The sequence below is a fragment of the Alligator mississippiensis genome, chromosome 8 (assembly GCF_030867095.1).
Source record: "Alligator mississippiensis isolate rAllMis1 chromosome 8, rAllMis1, whole genome shotgun sequence".
Lineage (NCBI taxonomy): Eukaryota > Metazoa > Chordata > Crocodylia > Alligatoridae > Alligator > Alligator mississippiensis.
Genome location: NC_081831.1, coordinates 14916478 through 14932526, shown reverse-complemented (window position 1 = coordinate 14932526; position 16049 = coordinate 14916478). Strand labels below are relative to the sequence as shown.

Genomic DNA, 16049 nt, shown 5'->3' with positions numbered 1-16049 from the left:
TTTATTGGTAGAGGTAATAGGTAGAGGGAAATGGGGGAATGTAATAGAAAACTTTGAGGGGTTTGTGTGAAGGTATCTTTGAAACCCAAGTCTTCAGAGCTGTTCTCTCCCTTAGGAGACCCCAGGAAGGACCTATGCGTACCTCCTACTGCCCTGCCTACAGGGTATTCCTCCCCACTCCCTCTCAGGCACTAAGACTATACAGCAGTCAGGAGATGCAAGTACAACCTGAGGAGGACACATCTGAACTCACTCCAGCAGCAGCAGCCCATCAGGTAACCTGAGTACCAGACACACGAAGCCCAAGCCTCTGAGTCCTCACTACTGAAGTCACACCTCATGGTTGTACCCATGGATGGTGCTCTTTGGCAAAGCCTTTTGGAAAGCAACTGGTCTGGAACTGAAATCAGATCAGTTTACAGCTGAAACCGGTGGGGCAGGATTGTGCTCAGCCACGCCAGGCTAAGCTGGTCATTTCTCTATTTGAAAAATAGAAATGGTTTGTCTGGATCAGAGGCAGGGACTGGTTATTCCCAAAGTTTCTGAGCAACTTAGCTAATGTGCTGGAGCAAAATCTAGCCCGGTGTCAGTAGGATCAACTCTAGCATCTTCATGATTTTGTCTCCAGTGAATTTATTCAAGACTTTACTGCCTCTCAGGTACTGTCACTCCATCTTCTTGCCACTGTGAGAGCATCCAACTTAAGTTACTGCAGGCATAACTGATTGGGAGGTGAATAGCATTGCGGCTCACTAAAGTAGGGTGGGAAGGTTGGAGCACAAGTCAGCAAAAAGCTGAACCCCTTTTCCCTGGCTCCAGAACTGGGACTGGGAGCTTTTTGCTTCAGCAAATTAACGGAGAAAATCTCAAACATGGAATATTCACATTCAAATCTAGGAAAGGCAATTTGCTTGTCACAGCCAGGCCAACAGGCTTCCCACATGACAACAGCTCTTTAAACAGAGATGGGCGGAGGGAGGGAAAGCTGACACCAAGCAGCTGTTTTGCTGTATACTTTTCTTAACAGTCAGGGCCACAGCCCAAATCCCCATGCTCTCCATTCCTGTGCAAATCAAAGGAGTAGGTATATATTTCCTCTTCCTCCAATTCAAAGTTCAAAAGTTTGCATAACATGGCAAAGGATTTTCACAATCACTGACATGCAACCGGATTCCAGCCTCAGCTCTCTTAAGGGTCAAAATCTGCCCTGCTTAATCACACAGCCCAGCTTTGATGACTGACTCCATAAATGCTCTGGCTGTTGGGGCTGTACAAGGAGTAGGGAGCTTCTCCCCTTGAGGGTGGTACAATCTGTCTGTTAGGCCTAAACCCTCAGCTGTAAGGTGCCAATGCTTTGCACGCCCAGTCATGGTTCAGGGTTTCAGCATGGTAAACACGATAGACGAAAAGACAGTCACCATCTTTCTGAGCTTTCCATCTAAGTTTGAAAGATGAAGAGGGAGCAAAAGGAAATAGTGTGACAACACTAGTCAGTATGATAAGCAGTGCCCACAAGCTGCCTGACCATTGTGAAAAGTTTTGGAGGCATCCCTGCAGAGAAATGCTTGGAGGAAGACAGTAAGAGTCTTGCAGACACTGATGGTAGCACCTACCATGCACAAGGGGGAGGGTGGGGGCATTGGAAGATTGCAGAAGGTGCTTCAAATTGAGGAAAACAACAAATCGTTTCAGTTGCTCCTTTATCCGAGCTCCCTTGCTCATTGTTTGGCCAGCACACACCCTTCATCTCTCAGTCCTACCAGAAGCAGGCACCGCCTAACTGTTCAACCCCACCTACAGATGCTGGGCAGCTTAATCCAGCTTTATTTTTGGCAGGCTTGCCCTGATAATTTGAGGTGATGCTATGCTAAGATATGTAAGAGACAAGAAATCTTCTGGGTGTTGTCTTTTATTGGACCAACTGTATGGCTGGTATAGGTATAAGCAAGCGTTTGGGTATTAGAGAACCCTTTCTCAGACCTCGATAGTTTGAGACATTTGTCACAGGTGAGGCAACACCATGGGCCAGGTTTTCAAATGCATCTCCCTCTTCCCAGACTTGAATGATTAACATAGAACTTGAACACATCAATCCCCATTTCACTTACAGAGGATGCAAGAGCTCCTCCATTGGGCTAAGACCTGGAAACCAACTCTGTGTTTCTGCGAACAACTCTTTGCTGAGGCTCAGGACTGAGGGTAATGGAGGCTATCTTAAACCTTCTTTCCATCATCGTTTCTTTGCTTTGACAGAACCAGACTGAGAGAGACTCACCCATGACCAGTTGAGCTTCATTACTTCCCAGAAGACAATGAACATCCATTAGAAACCCGGTCTTCCTTTCAGTCAGCAGGACCTCTGGGAAGTCAGCACACCAAGAGGAATGAACAGTCTCCTGGCATTAATAGAATAAAAGGACTTATTTCACTCATATCCTCTAGGAAATCACTGAGAACCTTCTTCCCCTTTGCCCTCCCCTATATTGTGGCTACAAGTCCTTCAAGGCAGTAGCCTCACACTACAAGAACCTCATGCCCCAGGATCCAACCCCCTGCCAACAACCCACACAGGGACATGGTCTTATGTGCTACAGCCTTGTCTAACAGAGCTGTGTCTTTTAGTTGAATCTCATGTTGAGACTCACAAGTCCCAGTTCAATCCCTGCTGGTGAGAGCTGTTTCAGGAGCCATGGTGGGACAGTAAAGGGCAAGATACCACCCAATCAAGAGTCCTTCACTGTGGTTCTCTGGAAATGAGTGCACTGAGTTGATTTTGCAGAGTTCTTTTGCATGCTAATGCAGTGTATTTCTAGGCCAGTCCTCAGTGACCCGGGGGTCCTGATTGCCATCAGGCAAGACAGAGAACTTCAGGACACAGCAGTCATGCACTGCAGAGCAATACATATAAACCCTCCAGCTGCAGAACATACAGAGGCATTTAAACACCAAGGTGAAATCCTGACCTGACCCTGTTGACTGCTGTGGGCTCAGGCTTCAAGCTAGTACTCATGTTCACCAGTCAAAGAGCTTGGAGTCAGGAACGGCTGGATGTTAACCCTACCTGCAACACTGCAAGAACTCGATTATTTAATCACTCTGTACCTTGGCTTCCCCATCTGTAAAGTGGGCATAACAAGCTCCCTGGGGTGAAGTTGAGGCTCCATTAATGTTTGCTTCCAAAGCACTGAAGACAGAGAAAGCTGCTATTTCATTCCCCACCTTCCCACCCACATTCATCCATTTTCCCCTAGAACCTGGCAGCTCTGCACAGTTCCAAGCAATACACCAAGCACTCATTTATCTTGCCAGTGTGTGGGATGATTAGCAGGAGGTAGTAATTTCTTTCCTGTTTTAGTCACACTCAGATTGCCTTGCCACTCACATTGGTACACCCTGTCTATTGAGCCAGAACACTGCACAAAAAATACATTAAAGCAGCTAACAAACATCTGCAGGGAGGTATACAGAACACACACAGGCTAGAACAATTATAGGAGGGAGAATTTCTTGTTACAGTACTTGTAAAAAATTGAATTAGAGCAGATATGAAACCACCCTTTCCAATTCACTGACAGCTCCGACACTTCAAAGAAAAATAAATCATTTTGAGTTGGGATGGAGTACAAGAAACGCAAAACCCTTTTTAAAAATTTCCCACAAAATGAAAGTTCTGAAGGAAATCAATTCTGGACCATCCTAACACTGCGTGATAATTATGTTGAAGTGTTTCATTCTGAAAGGAAAAAAATGAATTAAAAAACATCAACGCTGTTTAAACTTTCGTATTATACTTGAGATAAAAAACGTATTACATACAGTATATCCTCATAAATCCGGCATCCTTGGGACCTAGCACCTGCCGGAAATGTGAAAATCCTGGATTTTTGAAACAATGTGCGGCTGCTGCTCCAGGACCAGCCGCCACTATTCCCTCCCTACCCCACCCCAGCTCCACAACCACCCGCCACTCTCTCTCCCCGCCGGCCACAGAGGGGGAAGCTTGTATCCACCACCCCGTGCTGCTGCTCCGCATTTGGCCGCTACTCCAGGACCAGCCACTGCTACCCTCCGATGTAGTGTATTTTTTAAAAGTGCTGGATTTTTGAGAATTCTGGAATGTTGAAAACCGGATTTATGAGGTTATACCGTATTTACATATAAAATGTAATACCAAATATTATAAAACAGAATTAATGAGTCAAAGCAAAATTTACAACAACAATGAAGTAAAAAATTAAATAACCATGTTTTCTTCTCAAAAATGGCACTGGGACGAACATTTTTTGCATAGTCGCAATTTGGATGAAATGGCAATTTTCAAAAGCAAACTGGTCCCTGGAAACTTTCGTGATCACCTCTGGTTTTTACATTAAATGGTGTTTCTGGCCTGATCGATAATCAGGGTCCTGTATCACTTTTCAGGAGACCTACATTTGCTATTATATGGGGAATCTGTTTGAATCCTCACACAGGTTTCCACTCCAACCCTACAGACTGGGGATCCATCTGGGCTCCTCAGCACTGGCAGTGTGACGTGGACTAACAGAACATTATTTGGAACAATTTCACTTAAAGGGGAGCAGGCCAGGTTCCTCAGCTCTACCAAATTTCTTCCCAAATTAATACTTGATTAGGAAGGACTGGCGCATGAGACAGAGAAAGAGAGACTGTTTTTCAAGTAGCAGAAACTATTAAAAAATCAGCTTAGAAATGAAGCTTTGGAAGGACTTAATCTGATGTTTAAAAACTACAGAGCTGCTAGAGCCCTGACACAAGGGAATGTGGTCTGGAGCCTGTGATAAAATGAGGGAAATGAAAAAAAAAACCCCAAAACCCTTCACACAAGGGAAAGGACTGTACTGGTGAGCCCTGTAAGAGTGAATCGAGTTGGATTGTGACCGGCTGTGAATGTTAATAACTAGACCCTGGGAGGAGATCTGTGTTTGTAGTCTGAAGATTTCCTGGTGTGTGGGGGAGACCCTGACAGAGGAAGCAGAGGCTAACAGGGCACCTCAGTGGAGAGGGACAATGAACATGTCACAACTCGAAGCAGGGAGCACAGCTTTTATTGCAAAATAGTAAGCAATGAAAAGCCACTCAAGTTGCAGAGATCCCTGGGTGGGAATTTCTAGCTCATTGCCAGATACTAAATGCATGTAGCTTAAAAGAGGACAGAGCTAATAAGACATTGTAGTGAGGCTAGCCGGGTCCAGCTGTTACCCTAGCGGTTCTAGATTATTGAGACAGGTCTGTCCCTCCAGGAAACAGTGAGGTCCCGCTCCCACACCACAGACTGTTGGTCATGCCGTGTGTGATGATTACAACAAACACTGTTGCACCAGAGAGAAAAACTCATGTCAGATCTTCTCTTTGCCAACCCAGCAGCTTTTTCCAAGAAGCGGCTGCATCTCTTCCTCCTCATGATGAGGATGTCACAACACTCACGCGGTGTCAGAATGATGGCTCAGGGCTTTTGCACAACATGCTGTTTTTGCCAAGAACTTGTTTCCTTTGGAGGCACACAAATGAGCACGCATTATGTCACATCCTCAGTGCACAAAAGCCCAGCGGAAAAGCAACAGTACAGTGCTGTTCCAGGAGCCCTTGCTACAGGCAAGGTTGAAACTGGCCACTCTTATTACTTTAGGGTGCTACCATATATTCTCACATACAACGTGCCCCAGAACAAGGTTTTACTGTCTTTGTAGTCACTGAGCAGCAGCAGTGAGGGAGCTGAGCCTGCTCATAGTCCTGCTCTCTGTGGATTCCATGCAGATCTTTCACTTTTGCCCTGCTGATGTTTAAGCACAGAAATTAGTGTTACCATCTTTCCTCGCATACAATCTGCACTCCATTTTCCAGCAGTTTTAAAAAGGTGTGCCTTGTGTGCATTAAAACATAATAATTCGTTGTGTTGATATGAACAATATTTAAAAAGGCACCTGGTCATGACTTTAGGATCTCATCAGTTGCCTGCAGGGCTCAGAAATATTTTTTCCCCTGAATCAACCAAATGTATTCTGTTTCTGCATCCTCCCTCTCCCCAAGACTTCCTCCAAAGTATCAGAGATCAGTTAGAGCTGAAACTGAAAATATAGAATCATAGAAAATTAGGGTTGGAAGAGACCTCAGGAGGCCATCTAGTCCAACCTCCTGCTCAAAGCAGGACCATCCCCAACTACATCACTCCAGCTGGGGTTTGTCAAGTCAGGCCTTGAAAATCTCGAAGGATGGAGATTCCACCACCTCTGGGTAACCTGTTCCAGCACTTTACCACCCTCCTAGTGAGAAACATCTTCCTAATATCTAACCTAAACTTCCCTTGCTGCAACTTTAGACCCTTGCTCCTTGTTCTGTCACCACTAAGAACAGTTTAGCTCCATCCTCTTTCAAACCCCTCTTCAGGTACTTAAAGGCTGCTATCAAATCCCCCCTCAGGCTTCTTTTCTGCAGACTAGATAAACCCAGTTCCCTCAGCTTCTCCTTAAAGATCATGTGCCCCAGCTCCTGAACCATTTTTGTTGCCCTCTGCTGGACTCTCTCCAACGTGTCCACATCCTTTCTATAGTGGGGGCCCTGAAACTGGACACAGTGCTCCAGATGTGGCCTCACCAGTGCACAGTAGAGTGTTGGGGAAAAACTTTTCCCCGGGTTCGTTGGGCGCAGGCTTAGATGAACAGGCTAATCAAAGTTTAACAACTCGGTTTATTAAAGAATGCATTCTGGACAGTCATACACAAATTCAGAATCTGCGATGAGGTCTGACCCTGTACATTAGGCGGTACAGGTTAATATAGAAGATATGACATCATAAACATAGCAACAGTATACACCAATCAGCATTGGCCATGGTGCAGACAACTTTACGCATGTCTTCAACTTGTTAACTGCAAAAAAACCTAGTTTAAACCAGTCAGTAACCGCAAGGTCATGCCCTTAGAAAACTGTTTAATCATCAAGTTAGTATGTGACCTGCTCGCTTACACATAATAGCGGTTAGGATCCATTTTGTTCTCCTTCAAGACCAGAATAACTCCTTCCCTAGATCTGCTGCCAACGCTCCTACTAATGCAGCCCAGTATAAGGGCTGTGCGAAACGGCACCATTCTGTTTCGCCTTGAGGTTCGATGGTTCAACGGAACAGTGTTTTGTCTCGAATTTCATTTCGAGTCGAAACAGAAAGGCTGTTTCAAGGTTGTTTCGAGTTTCGCTGGGGATGGGGAGTCAGACCAGCTGGGCTGACTTCCCATCCCCACCCCTAGATCACGCCACGGACAGAATGCAACCCAGTTGGGCTGCTTTCCCGACCCCCCCGCGCTAGATTGCGCTGGGGGTAGGAGGTGCCAGCTGGACTGCCTCCCACCCTGGCGTGATCTAGCGCGGGGCTCAGGGTAGCAGCCCAGGTGGGCTGCCTCATCATCCCCACCCCTAGATCGCGCCACAGGCAGGATGCAACCCAGCTGGGCTGCTTTCCCGACCCTCTGTGCTAGATTGCACCAGGGGTGGGAGGTGCCAGCTGGACTGCCTCCCACCCCGGCGCGATCTAGCGCAGGGGTCGGGGAAGCAGCCCAGGTGGGCTGCCTCACCATCCCCTGCCAGATCTTGCGCTGGAGATGGGAAGTCAGCCCAGCTGGACTGACTTCCCATCCCCAGCCTATGCTCGAAACATTTTGACTTTCAAAACATTTCAACCAGCCTCGTTTTGTTTCGAGGCTATTTCGAGGGCTTTTGTTTTGTTTCGATTTTGCTGTTTTGACCTCGAAATTGGTCGAAACAGTGTCAAAACGAAACAGCCGGCAACATTTCACACAGCTCTACCCAGTATGCCATTAACCTTCTTGGCAACAAGGGCACACTCCTGGCTCATATTCAGCTTATTGTCCACTGTAGCCCCCAGGTCCTTTTCTGCAGAGCTGCTACTTAGCCAGTCACTCCCCAGGCTGTAGTGGTTCATGGTATTTTTCTGTTCTCTGCACTTGTCCTTATTGAATCTCATGAGATTTCTTTCACATATTCTCTCAGATACCTTGTTCACATATCTTCTGCTCAGGATCAAACATTGCCAGATTTAGGATCAGGAAGGTATTTGTCATCAGTCAAACTGACATGGATTATGGGGCACAAGGGAGGTTCAATTTCTTCTACACTCAGCATGAGCTGTTGACAACCTGCTAGGGTCATCCAGGCAGTTCTTGTCTCAGCAATTCCAGGGCATTTATACACATGCTCTGGGAGTGGAGTGGGGGTGCTTTAATTAGAGCTGCTCTGAGAGCCATACTGAAAAATGGCAGCGGAGGCGCTTTAACTAAAGCATGCACAAGCTTTAGTTATGCCCCCACCACTATTTTTCAGTGTGGGGACACTGATATACGTTATGCTGGAGTTTGCTGGAGCACAGTAATTACCACGCTCCAGCAGACTTAATCGAGTCTGCTCTGAAGCAGTGCATCAGAGCAGCCTTGCTGCATGTGTATAGGCGCCCCCAGCGTCTCGTGGTGACTTATAAGTTCCTGCTGCTCTTTGCTTGTGACACACTTTAGGATCCTGAGAACAAAATACTTCAATCTAACTAAAGCTACTAGGCTCAACAGAGCAGTTACTGGATAAAAGTTAATAGCCTGGGGCATACAAATCAGCTAAGAGATCGCTTGGTCCCTTCTGGGCTTAAACTACGAACAGATTTCCCATCACAGCATTCTCATTCTTCCATAGCTGGAAAAGCAAATGGCCCTTGCAAAGCCTAATAAACCCGAGATAGAAATCAGTTCTTCAAAGTCAGCTCTGCAACAGAACTCCATGCTCATTGAACTATCCCCCAAGAAGCTTAAAAATCTGCCTCTCTTGAAGGGGGATTTTAAGCCATTTTTCTTTAGTGTAAACACTGATTCCAGGAATGCAAAAAGGAGACAGAACTAACTGCTTGGGTCTAACACTTATTACAGGCAACCCCCTATTAGTGCTCTTAATTGGTTCCTGAAAAACTGAACATTAAGCAAAACAAGCATTAAGCAAAACTGAAAGTATCTGATGACCTAAGATGGTGATTGCAATTGTATTTAATGACCCAAGATGGTGACCACTAGCGTTATAACGAAACTCGCTGAGCGCTAAGTGAAAGTGGGTATCAATTTCAAATGAGTGTTATAGCAAAATAGCGCTAAGCAAAACAGCATCAATTGGGGGTTGCCTGTACACCCAAACCACCAATCTGTATCTTCCACTATGAAGGCTTATGTGTGCCAGTAGCATTAACTTGCTGTTTCTCCCAGTGCTCTGGAAGGGAACTGTTTTCTGGAACCAGAGCTAAATCAAGGATTATTTTTCTTTAGAAAATAATTATAGAGAGTGAGCAAGGGAGTGAACGAGTGCATTTGCATCTTATCCTATGCAGTTCATCTCTTTCCCTCTCTCTCTTGCTCTTTTTACTTTTTAAAATACTTGCTACAATACTGTCCGAGTAAACTGAAGCTAACCGAGTTATAAATTTGATTCGGAAGCTGACCATGAGATTTATTCCTGTGCTTGGCATCACCATCATAACCTGAATGCTATGGCAGGCACTTGGAAAGCAGGGATGACAACTCCACTGCACTGCAGATGAAAGATTTCCAGAAACAAATCATGCATAAGTGCATATGAAATCATGAAAGGATATTGCAAAGTAAGAGGTTCTTGTGATATTGTAATGACAACAAGATCATCTTCATTACAAAGACTCTGCTTTCCTTAAAAAAAAATAGTGGGATACCACCGTGTGCTAGCTGTTCTGCTGAAAATACTCTTTGCCTGTGATTAAACTTGCCTTCCAGAAATAACTAAAGCACCCTCTCTCTGCAAGGGTCTTACTGAGTTAAGAACCTACTTCAGTTTCCTAGTGAAGATAGTCACTGTTCCAGCTAATAAGAATGTATTTGATCAGTAGCTTAAGTTGGGAACTAAAGGAGGGCGACACATTAAGCTTTTATGCCCTAATTTACTACGTGAAAATGAGCTTGATGCATTGTGGTTTTGGGTAGGACACAAGGATCAGGCACCAGTAAACTTTTTTAAAGGACTCCTTGGACCAGAACAAAATGCCATGAATCAAGACTGAGGTGTTAATGAGGATGAGCAAGGGCAATAATGCCGCTCAGATCCAAGGGTGACTAGCAGGGTTTTATGGTGCCTGGAAATGAGAGAAAGAGAGGTCAGAGTTACAGCCTGCTGACATACCGAGTCCCAGCAGCAGAACAGAAGGTCTTGCGAGTTAGATGTGAGGTGCTTTCCTCGGTGTCTGCCTGGGACTGGAATAATAGGACAGATGTTCTGTCAATGCAGACTACCCATGCATATAATTGATTACAGCTAGTCCTGCTTATATAACGGAGCAATGGGAAGACAGGAGAAGATGACCAACACGGTGCCTCTGCAGTAGTACGTACCTAAGCACTTTATTCCCCTAGGCCAGGAAAAACAAAGTTCTTTGCAAGTGTAACTAGGATTATAACCTGCCAAATAGTAACATTCCTTCCAGCAGGCAAGACCCTGTCTCCAATAAAGCACACTTCCTCTTGGATGCTCAGGCAGTACGTGGAATTAGGCCAAACAGATAACTCATTGCTCTGGAGACTCACGTACTAATGAGATGGACTATTCTTACCCGCTCAGGAAGGAATGTCTTACTGCAAACCGAACAAACAAGTGCAGAGCTCAGCCTTATCGCTGCACGCAGACCGTATGTTTTTGAGGAGGTTCCTTCCAGTAATTAGTCATGTTTTAACCAAGGGATTTTATTTACAAATGGACAGAACCACAGAAGTGGCCGAGAGCTGACCCAACCCCCCCCCCATTCACACTCAAAGGACGTACCCAGCACTGCAGTCCTACTCATACTCCAACCCGCTTGGTTATGGGTATGGAAATTTGGCAGCAGGAGAGCAGTGACAGCGTTAATTGCCACCAGAGCTATGACAAATTAACACTGCCACCACTCCCCACCACCAAATTCCCAGACCTGTGGGAAGCGCCATTGATGACATAGCTCCCCAGCCTGACAAGCACGGGTTTGAGATGAGTTTATATATACACAAGCAGACTATGTAGCCCAGTAGAGCTCAACTCCCAGCTCTTAGACCTACCTGTGTCACTCCACCTGCAGGCTCCCCACAGGTCCAAAAATTTAGTGGTGGAGGAGTGGTGGCAGCATCAATTGCTGCTTCCTCTGCTGCCAAATTGCCAGACCAGTGGGGAAGCCTGAGGGCTGGATCGCAGCCCAGAGCCCAATCCCAGCATCCAGGGCAGGGCAGGAGCAGTGCTGGCTCTGATCCTGGCATTAGGGGGAAGTGCCAGGGCCTGACACTGGCACAGTAGGCTAACGCTAAATAAATTAAGAGTTAAAATATTTAACACTTTTTAAAATGGGGCTGTTTTAAATTGACCCAATCTATTCAACTCCACAGGCAAAACATCAAATTTCTGTGAATGGAAAATCTAATTCAGGATGGGGAAGGGTTTGTTTTGGGTTTTTTTACTTCTCCTTTTTTGTATCTCATTGTAAGTCCTTGTGAAGCAGGGAAAGAGTTTCTCACCTACCCAGTGGCAGCTACATTAGGCTACTGAACAAGGGAAAACAGCAGATAGGCAACAGCTAATCCCAAAATGGAGGCTGGCAGTAACTTTTAGATCACACTGGGTAAAAACAGATGTTGGATTTCTCTTGGGACAAAGCCTTTTGTCCTGGGCTCCTAAAGACATACAAGCCCATTGTCCCTCTGTGGGTAAAAGCAGACATCAGGGTTTAGAGTCGGATTGTCCCAGGCTTTTGACTCAGCATGAAACCTGGCTCATTTATGCAGGACAATCACAATTTGAATGGTAACTAATTGGAATTAACCCTGACTGCCCCAGGAAAAAAAAGCATTATGCTGGATACTTCAGGTACTTAAAATGGAACAATGGGTTTGTATGCGTGTAAGATCCCAGGATATCAGGCAATGGTCAGGGAGAAATTCAACATAATTTTTACCCTTTATGTACCTGGCTAATTCAAGTTAATTCTCATTGATTTCAGGGACAAGCTATATGTGAAAAGGGATATGTTGCTCCCAAGTTTTCACTTGGATCAGTCAGAACCACCTCAAATGTGAGGTCTGTTTTTACCCACCGGAGATGAGTCGTTTCCTTTCAGATTTCCCCTCCCCAAAGATCTCGACTCCATTGGATTCAGCATGGAATGCATGGAATTTCACTGCACGGCTGCTTGGACTCCAGGAAGAGCAGGGGAAGAAAGTCTGGCACCAAGGATCCCTTTCCCCAAGATGATCTGATAGGAGTCAGCTGTGCTGGCTTTAGGATTACTGTGTGCTGAAGAAAATACACAAAGTAAACCCTCAGGGAATTGCTGCCCAGCTGTGATGCTGTTAAAGTGGAATGTGTTCTTTCAGCTGATGCCCAACAAGTACACTGTGTCTGCATACACCCCAAGGTTTCCTGTCCTGGATAAGTACCTCGTATTGAAGCTGCCTTAAGGAATCTTGGAGCAATTTGACTGGCTCCTGTTGGGGTTCAACTATGGCCTTAAGAAAGTAGGTTTGGGGTATGTACCCTTAGACAAGCCGATTCTAGTCCAGAGCACTCTACCCAGGGAAGGGGATGGAAGTCTCTCCTTGTGTCACACCTGCCTTGGCAAAAACTGCCAGAGGAAGCTTCTCTCAAACCCAGGACAGTCAGTTACGGGCCATCATGGCTAACAAGTCAAATTACTGGTGAACTGAATAGACATGGAGTAGTTCTAATGAGCATTTTCAGTTGTTTGTTACAAACCTTCTCCAAACAAGGCTGCAGATTTTCCTACCCACTATATCAGAACAGAATATGCCTCCTGCTTACTCCAAAATACATAGTATCATGCCAACACAGCACATTTCCTCTGTCATTCTCCAAGCACTTTATAAACCTGGGAAAAGCCCTGTCATACCCAGCACACATGCCGGGTAACTGAGGTGCAGAGACATAGGATGCATGTTGCTGATGTTATTTAGGGGGCTGAGTGCCCCAATAGAGATTTTTTGGGCCAAGACTGATGGCTGATTTTTAACAAGCCGTATTGGTTGATACCAATCCTCCAATTGCTGATATGCAGCCAGGCAGCTTGAAGAGCAATGTTAGGCTGGTAAGACTGTTGTGGGGGAAGAGGTGAGGGAAGGGGTGCAGGGGAAGCAGATCGAGGCCCCTGTGGTGAGGGACAGAGTGGGAACTGGGGTAGGGGTAGGCGCTGCCCAGCCAGGGAAAAGTGCAGGAAGAAGCCGTGAGCAGCTCATCCGGGGGACATGGAGGGTGGGCTGCTTCCACCACTGCACGCACCCCAGGAGGGCACATGCCCATGGATCTGCGAGTGGGGTGAGAGTGGGTTGCTGCTGCAGGCTGCGGTGGCTCCGGGCTCTTCCTGGTGGGGAGACTAGGCTGGGCTGTGCTCAGGGCAGGCGGTGGCAGCACTCACTCCACGCGCAGATCTGGGGGGCACATGCACACCATGCCCTCCTGGGGTGCATGTAGTGGTGCGAGCCCCCTTCTCTCCCCCAGGTTAGCCACTCACGGCTCTATCCTGTGCCCTGCCCTGGCTGTGGAGTGCCTGCCCCTGCCCCACTCACTCCCTCACCGTGGGGACCTTGGTCTGCACACCCCCCTTCCCCCACAACAGACTTATCAGCCAGACCCGACTGCTCTCCACTGCTGGGCTGCACTTTTGGCTGCCTGCGTCCTGCGCTGCGGCTGTGCACATTCACAGGGCATTTATTGGCAACAGGAGCCAAAAAAAGTCAATTGCCAATATTCCTTATATCAGTGCTGATCCGATAAGACCAATGTATCTGTACACCTCTATGGCCCTCTCCATCTATATCATATTTTGCAGCCCATCTTTGCCTTCTGTGCTTGGCTTTAATTACAGGTAGTTGAGAGTGTGGAAGGGCTGCTCAGAAGTAGGAGGCTGCATTGCTGCAGGACTTTGAGAGTGTAGCCTGCAAACCCAGGTGAGGTCGGAAAACACTGGAGATGGGAACAGACTAAGGAATACTTGACCTCAGGCTTTAACACGCTGAGCTTCCAGGGGCAGAATGGGCAGCTGCTTGGTTGAAGCACTAACATTGATGGTTGGTGTGCAGATGTTGGATGTAGCTGTGTGTAGTAGCATAGGTAAACCTATGGGTGTTCCTTGTTGCACATGATAAATCCCAGCTATTTTGCCAGGGGCACACCCAGCTTCTATCTACACTCAAACCCACTCTCATACAAATTAAATTATACTTTCAGAAAGCAGCTGGAGTCCAGCTTTGCAAAGGAGCAGGTTACCAACTAAAGTGAGACCAATAAGACACACACTAAACACAGAGTCCTTCAGGCCTTAGCACAATTCCTCGCAGGTGATTGGAAAGAACAGACAGGTCCTTCCATTCTGACTGGAAAAGAACTATGCAGCAGACTCAACTTAGTACAGCACAGGGGTAATGGCTCCAGAAGTCCCAAGTAATACTGCACTTCCCAGTGTATGAGAGAAAACACAGCTTGGGTACAGCTTTACAATGCAGCTGTTCACACCCAATCCCAACTAACTGCTGTACAGGCATCCCTTTAGTGACAGGTGTAAATTCATGTAGGAAACCAACTGCAGAGCAAGTAACAGAACCTAGGTCTCCCATGTGCCAGTTTATCTGCCGGACAGGTGTGTGAACTGCTAGGATAAAACAATTTAGCACGACCTCCTTTGAACTGCAGCATGGGAAGCATCTGGTCACTTCTGAATTTAAAAAGCATTTACAAAATGCTTCCCTTCAGTTAAGTAGGCAGTAAGGAAAACCAGAGCCAGAGGTAGTGTTGAGAGCTAATCAGGGAAGGGAAATGTGGGTGGGATTAACATGAAAATACAAAGTAAACAATGAGAGCTTTGCCTAGTAGAACAGTTCAAGGATAACACCTCTTTAATGCTAACATTTAGCAGCTAGTATATTTGGATACCTTCTTAGCATTAAATTCTAATCTATGCTTTAGAAGGCTTTACAGCTACAAGTTACACAAATCTGGGCATATCCCCCCTTCCACTGGCAGAAGGAAGCATTACACATGTGAACAGGAAACAATGGTTAATGTAATTCATTGCTCCAAGTGCACTTAAGCCAGTTTTGCAAGTCAAAGATAACATCAGCTGGCAAGCAAATAAAAATACTCAAATATGATTTGCAAATGGCACTGCTGAAAATACATGAATTGATCCATTTTCACTAAAATGAAAGATGTTAACAGTCACTAATCCATTCTGCATGTCCATAAACAGAGGCCTCTACACACTGATTTCAGGGCACTGAACTTCCATGCTGATAACCCTTGGAGGCCAAATAGGCTTTTACAGCAACGATATAGCTAGAACAACTAATCATCTTCTGATACAGTGTTGTATTGACAGTGAAAACATTAGAGAAACCGGCTAGGGTAAGTCGCACCCACTCTTGGCAGCTCTGCCAGTATGTCTATTGCAAAACCCTGAGTTTCCCGTATTGGGTGCAAAGGTACAAGCTCTCTTTAAGGCACAGTAACATGCTTTAACCAAAGGTTATGAAAGTCTGAACACTGAATTTACAAGAACTAACCTTCTTTCCCAAAAGCCATATGGCAGCTAGGAGGCAGATTTATGGGATTTTCTTCAAAAGGAACAAAGACACATTTCACATTCCTACAGACAGGCCCATCCAGTTTGAAGCTCTTATCCGGCAACTTGATCTATATGGGCAGATCTTACGTAAAGACCCTTTTGACTTTAACAAGATTATGTTTAGGGCCACCTGCATCAAGCAACTTGCAGGATCTAAACAAGTAAATACTACCCTGAAGATCTGACTTGTGAAATTCACTGTCTGCTGTCCAGCCCAGAACCAGCTTTAGGTTTTGGGGATTTTATGAAACAGTGTGGGGTGCCCAGTGGCTACAGGGTGGGATTGTCAAGATCAGGATGTATGCCACTGTATAGGAAATAATCAAACGATGCAAGGTGCTTACAAAATTGTGGATCCCAAATGATC

General features: G+C 46.0%; 1 protein-coding gene across 3 annotated transcripts in view; it reads right to left on the bottom strand.

Moving 5' to 3' along the window:
- The window catches only part of SEC14L1 (SEC14 like lipid binding 1), a 106075-nt gene that overhangs the window by 75126 nt on the left and 14900 nt on the right, over positions 1-16049 (bottom strand). Inside the window, exons 3-4 of one of the 3 annotated variants that reach the window (XM_059732168.1) lie at positions 12143-12342; positions 2276-2396 (exon numbers count right to left, since the gene is read on the bottom strand). The gene's annotated coding sequence lies outside the window, so the exon portion shown is untranslated. Of the gene's footprint in view, positions 1-2275; positions 2397-2963; positions 3070-12142; positions 12343-16049 lie in introns of those variants that run through there. The other 2 variants (XM_059732169.1, XM_059732167.1) reach the window with 2 other exon arrangements.